We start from the raw sequence: 6,422 nt of genomic DNA on the forward strand, positions 1-6,422 counted from the left end.
GGGGGCGGGGCGTGAGGGGCGGGGCCGGAGAGGACGGGGCGGGGCCGGAGAGGACGGGGCGGAGCTAGGCTATCCCCCTCCTACCCCCCCTTTTTTTAAGGGTCTCAGTGTAAGGTGTCTATTCACATGTACAATGCATCTTGATCAGTGTCACCCCTTCCATCTCTCTCCCCCTCTTGTCCATCTATCCCATCCTTGTCCGTCTCCTTTCCCTGTTCCAGTTTCCTGTACCTACATTTGCTACTAACTCACGGCCTCAACTGCTGTAATTTATACGGTGCCTTTCACGCCCATGTAAAGAAGCCAGACCTCCTCTACTTTAATGACAAAAGAAAAAAAGAAATAGAAAAGGAGGCTTATACTTTATCTTTTACATGTCTTTTATTTCATTGTTTTTGCATATTATATTTCACATGTGTAAATGAGATCATATTTGTGGGTTTTTTATTGTGGGGAGTGAGAGTGCTGGTATTGGAACTTGAACTCAAAGCTTTGAGTTCATGCTTGGCTTTATTGGCTCAAGGCTGGCCCCTCTACCACTTGAGCTGCACCTCACTTGTGAGATAGTTTTTACAATGGTTGATAAATTAAAGCAATGTGAAGCAAACTTGAAGAAAAATATTAGCAAGAATCATAATGTGATTGGTGCTGATGGCTTGTATCTATAATCCTAGCTATTCAGGAAGCTGACTTCTGAGGATTGGGATTCAAAGTCAGCCTAGGCAGAAAAAGTCTGACTCTTTTTCTCCAATTAAGCACCAAAATGCCTGAAGAGGGGGTGTGGCTTACGTGATAGGGTGACAACCTTGAGAGACAAAGCCAAGCAAGAATTCGAGGCCATTGAATTCAAGACCTAGTACTAGTGTGTACACACACACACACATACACACACACACTAATAATAATGGATGTTGAGGTCTGATTGTGAGTGACTCTGAGGATCACTTTTGGAAACAGATGGCTGAGTTGGTTGGGTTTCACTGAGGAACTTGCTGGTTGTTTGACTGGAGAACCAAATCTGATTTCTTATCTGGACAACAGAGATTAAAGTGCTTTTTCTGTAGAGTGTCTGTGCGTGTTGGTGACTATTATTCTCATACAATATGTGAACACACACAAAAAATAGACTTTACTTGGCTTCATATTATTTCACAATTTGAAAAGGCTGGAATGTGACTTTTAAAAAGTCTTAATAAAGCCAGGTGCTGGTGGCTCGCACCTGTAATCCTAGCCACTCAGGAGGCTGAGATCTGAGGATTGCAGTTCAAAGCTAGCCTAGGCAGGAAGGTCCATGAGACTCTTCAATAAACTACCAGAAAACCCATACTGGTGCTTTGGCTCAAGTGGTAGAGTGCAAGCCTTGAGCTGAAGAGCTGAGGGAAGCACCCAGCCCCAGAATTCAAGCCTACGACCACAATAAATAAATAGTCTTGATTTGCTGCCAAAGTGAAACAAAAGACTATTAAATTGCCACCTTGTGCAAGGCATTATGAATTTAAGGAGAAATGAAGCTACAAGGAGAAGCTGAACAGGGTTGAAATAGATTTTTTATAACTATGAAAATAGGACAGGGGCTGGGAAGGTGGCTCAGTGGTAGAGCGCTTGCCTTGCATGCCTGAGGCCCTGGGTTCGATTCCTCAGCACCACATAAGCAAAAAGAAAAAAGCCAGAAGTGGCACTGTGGCTCAAGTGGTAGAGCACTAGCCTTGAGCTGAAGGAAGAGCTGAGGGACAGCGCCCAGGCCCAGAGTTCAGACCCCACGACCGGACCCCCCCCCCAAAAAAAAAGAAAAAGAAAATAGGACAATGAAACCTACTGAAATTGTCTGGAAAGGAAGGAAGGGAAAGAGGGAGGGATTGAGGGAGGGTGATAAGAGTCAGATTGATTGGAATATATACATGTGTGGGACTGCAACAATGAAATGCTCTCCTGTAAAACATAGGGTTAAGTTAGAAAATGTAAACTAATTTGAAAAGAGAGAGAAAGAATTCCAATTAACCTCTGCTCTCCAGCAGTGTATCTCCTTGTAGCAGGCAAAACAGACCTGAATAATGCTTTATTATAATGCAATATATTTTATAAATTTAAGCATATTGAAAGGATTATATACTATAAAAGGAGTTCAGAATGACCTTGGGAAGAAGTGCTAGCGTTGATTTTGAAGATTACATAAAAATTCCTGGGTGGTTGCATTTGTTATGCAAAACCCGAGGTTCTAACCTCAGTACTGAAGGGAAAAAAATCTCTTGTAAACTGATTGAAATTCTTTTTTATTTTTATTTTTTGGTCTGTTGTGGAACTTGACCTCAAGCCTGGGCACTGTCCCTGAATGGTAAAGGCTAGTGCTTTACCACTTTGAGCCATAGCATTTTTTCTGAATAGTTTACTGGAGGTTTCGTGGATCTCCCTGCCACCAGAATCCAGTTCTAGTTCATTTAAAAAAAATTGTTTATTTTTTATTTTTGTTTATGTGGTACTAAGGAATCAAACCCAGGGCCTCGTAGATGCTAGGCAAACACTCTACCACTAAGCCACATTCCCAGCCATGTAATTCATTTTTATTTGTTTCTTTTTGGTCTGGTTGTGGGGCCTGAACTCTGGGCCTGAGCACTGTCCCTCAGCTCTTCAGCTCAAGGCTAGTGCCCTACCACTTGAGCCACAGCACCACTTCAGGCTTTTTTCTTTTTGCTTATGTGGTGCTGAGGAATCGAACCCAGTGCCTCATGCATGCAAGGCAAGCGCTCTACCACTGAGCCAACTTCCCAGCCCTTGTAATTCATTTAAAAAAATACATTTTGATATTCTTTTGAGCAGCTAGCCTATTTATATTTAAGTTATTATTGACATGACTGGCTCTAGGTCTACCATTTTATTATTTGTTCTATAGCATCCCATTTTCTGTTCATTTGTTTCTTCTTTCTGACCATTTTTTAATAGAAAAAAAAACAGAAGTCTAATTTGTCTTTTTAGGTAAGTCTAGTTTAATTAGCTACTGTCAGTCTGCTACTGACACATTCCAGTTTAATTCAATGGTTGCTTAGGGAACACAATACACATTCTTAACTTTTCTTGTGTGTGGTTATAAAGTTTTGGCAGTATTGCTGTGTGAACTCGGGGCCTTGTGCTTACTAGGCAAGTGGGTTCTACTATTTGAGCCACAATGCCAGCCCTTGATTTGTTTGTAATATTTGTGTGTGTGAGTGTGTGTGTGTGTGTGTTAATCTTGGAGCTTGAACTCAGGGCCTGGTTGCTGTTCCTGAGATTTTATGCTCAAGGATAGTGCTCTACCACTTGAGCCACAGACCTACTTCCAGCTTTTTGGTAATTAATTGGAAATAAGAGTCTCACGGACTTTCCTGCCCAGGCTGGTTTAGAACCACAATCCTCAGATCTCAGCTCCCTGAGTAGCTAGGATTATAGGCATAAACCACTAATTTCTAGCTGATTTGCTTATATACCTCTTTATCTAGGGTCCAATCTCTTCTATCTTTTGTGTTTCAGTTGTCTTATGCATGATGAAGACAGAAAATTCATTATGCATAACTTTTAACAGCCATAGGCTTGTTTGTTTTACTTAAAAGGAAAAGACAGTTTTCTTTCTAATTCAATAAAAATGTCCATCATTTCCAGTGCTCATCATTTTGGAACATCTGAACTTTCTGATAACATTTCTCTTTAACATGAATAACTTCCAGTAACTGTTCTTCAAGAATGTGTCTTCGTGTGATAAATTCTGCTGGTAGGTTACTATTTGATGATCTTAGAATGTCTTCGTTTTTTTTTCATTATCTGAGGTTTTCTCATTGTTTGTCCAGTATCAGGATTTGAACACAGGCCTTCATACTTACATGGCTTGCTTGCCAAGTGGACATCCTACTTTTTGAGCCAGGCCTCCAGGCCAACTTTTTTCTTGTTATTCTGGAGCTTAATTCTCATGGACTTTTCTGCCAGGGTTAGCTTTAAACCAAGATTCTTTAGGTCTCACCCTCTTGAACTATTCATGTTTTAATTGATTTTTGAGGGTTTTTTTTTTGTTGTTTGTTTTGTTGCTGTTTTCCCAGCTGGATAGCTTCTAAGTGATCTAGCTAAAAGATCACTGGTCCATCACTGACACCTTCCAGTGAGTTTCTTATTTATCATATTTTACTTTCTTTTCTAAAATTTCTATTTGATCTTTTTATAGTCTCTAAATTCCTATCTGTTCATTCATGATGGGAATTTTTATAATCATACTTTCAATAACTGCTCTAATTTTTTCTCTGATTCTAACATTTGATCATCTTGAGATCAGTTTCTTTAAATTGCCTTTCCTCAAGTATGAATCATTCTATTTCACAGTAGATTTAATAATTTTGAATGTTATCAAGGACACTCTGTGTGTGTGTGTGTGTGTGTGTGTGCACATCTGTGTGCATGTAAGTGCTTGCTTGTGCACTAGTAGCCTTGAAATTAGGATCTGGCCACTGTCCCTGAACATTTTCACTCCAAGCTGGTGCTCTACCACTTGAGTCACACCTCTACCTTCAGCTTTTTGGGGGTTAATTGGAAATACACGAGCCTCATGAATATTCCTGCTTAGGCTGGCTTTGAACAGTTATCTTCAGATTTCAGCTTTCTGAGTGGCTAGAATTACAAGTGTAGGCCACTTTCTATCAGCTTCAAGAACATTCTTAATGATATATTGCAGGGATTCTGGATTTTATTATATTTTTCCAAATAACACTGATTTAAAAAATGTTAGTAATGAATGAGATCACCTTCAAAATTTACAATCTATTCCTCTAGTGATTGTTAAAAAAAAACAACAGCTAAAAGTTCTTCTGCAGGTTATTTAGTTTTTCTTGAGCTGCTGAGAACCTACACCATGCACGTGTAATTCAGGAGTCAGTAGGAGATGTGGGTACAGTCTGTACACAGAATTTTGGTTTTTATTCTAAGGGTGTGTCCTTTCTTGGATTTCCCTTCCTCCTCTCAGTTGGACATTGATTACATGAGCTCTAAGCTTTGCCCTCAGATTTTCAAAGTCTAAGATTGTGGAATTCTGATGATCAGTTGCTTCATTGGTAGTGACAGAGGTGCTATCTTGCTAAAACCCATAAAAATAGGAAGTCAGAGGCGGGCACCGGTAGCTCACGCCTGTAAGCTTAGCTACTCAGGAGGCTGAGATCTGAGGATCGCAGTTCAAAGCCAGCCTGGGCAGGAAAAACTACAAAACTCTTATCTCCCATAAACCACCAGAAAAACTGGAAGTGGTGCTGTGGCTCAAGTGGTAGAGCACTAGCCTTGAGCTGAAGAGCTGAGGGACAATGCTCAGGCCCAGAGTTCAAGCCCCAGGACTGACAAAAAAAAAGGGGGGGGGGAATCAGCCAGTGCCATCTTCTTCCTTGTGTGATTCCCCCACCTCTTTACCCAATTCTGCTTTTTGTCTCTTCCAATGTCTTTGTGTAGTTATTTGGAACATTTTCAGAGTTACATTTGTCATCTACAAGGAAGGTAGGCTTGTCAAAACTCCTAGTGTTTAATATTTGCCATATTTTATTAAAATAATCATGCATGATAGATTGTTTGAAGACTCCTTGGACAGTTAACTGGTTTTGATGAATTTCTGTAACCAGAATCCTAGAAACAATCCTAATACATCATTTCCCAGGCTCAACTGCTCAGTAAGACACAACTGCTCTGAAGCCATCACTCAGTGCTTTATAAATAAATATATTTCTTTTGTTTCTGTTAGTCACGGCTCATTGTGTTATATAAAAGGAACTATAAGCAAAGTAATATCAACCACATGTCCTACGAAGTGCATGGTCATATGTCTTAGTATTTAAAAAACATAACTATCATTTACAAATAAGGAGAACATTATTAAGGTAGAGAGTAGGATGCAAAGCCAGCATCAATGACAGCTCAGCATCAGGGGGCTTAATGTCAAGAGAAATCAGAAAACTCATGGCAGACAGCAGAGATGTTAACGTTTACTAACAGTTAACTTGTTTTGAAAATAAAGGCATAGGGGCTGGGAAGGTGGCTCAGTGGTAAAGCACTTGCCTTGCATGCCTGAGGCCCTGGGTTTGATTCCTTATCACCACATAAGCAAAAAGAAAAAAGCCGGAAGTGGTGCTGTGGCTCAAGTGGAAGAGCGCTAGCCTTGAGCTGAAGGAAGAGCTGAGGGACAGCGCCCAGGCCCAGAGTTCAGGCCCCACGACCGGACCCCCCAAAAAAAAAGGAAAGTCATAGAATGTCCAACCCCCCAAAGTGCTTAGGGCAGGTCATTTATTTTACTGATGAACTACTAAGATCTAGAGATTGGAAGTATTTTAATTAAGACTAGAGAGTCAAAAAATAGTAGAGATTTTATATTTTTATAAAATCCTTGAATTACTACCAATTTGCTCTTTACATTCATTTTTGGATTTAGAATC

The sequence above is a fragment of the Dipodomys ordii genome, unplaced genomic scaffold (assembly GCF_000151885.1).
Source record: "Dipodomys ordii isolate 6190 unplaced genomic scaffold, Dord_2.0 Scaffold97, whole genome shotgun sequence".
Lineage (NCBI taxonomy): Eukaryota > Metazoa > Chordata > Mammalia > Rodentia > Heteromyidae > Dipodomys > Dipodomys ordii.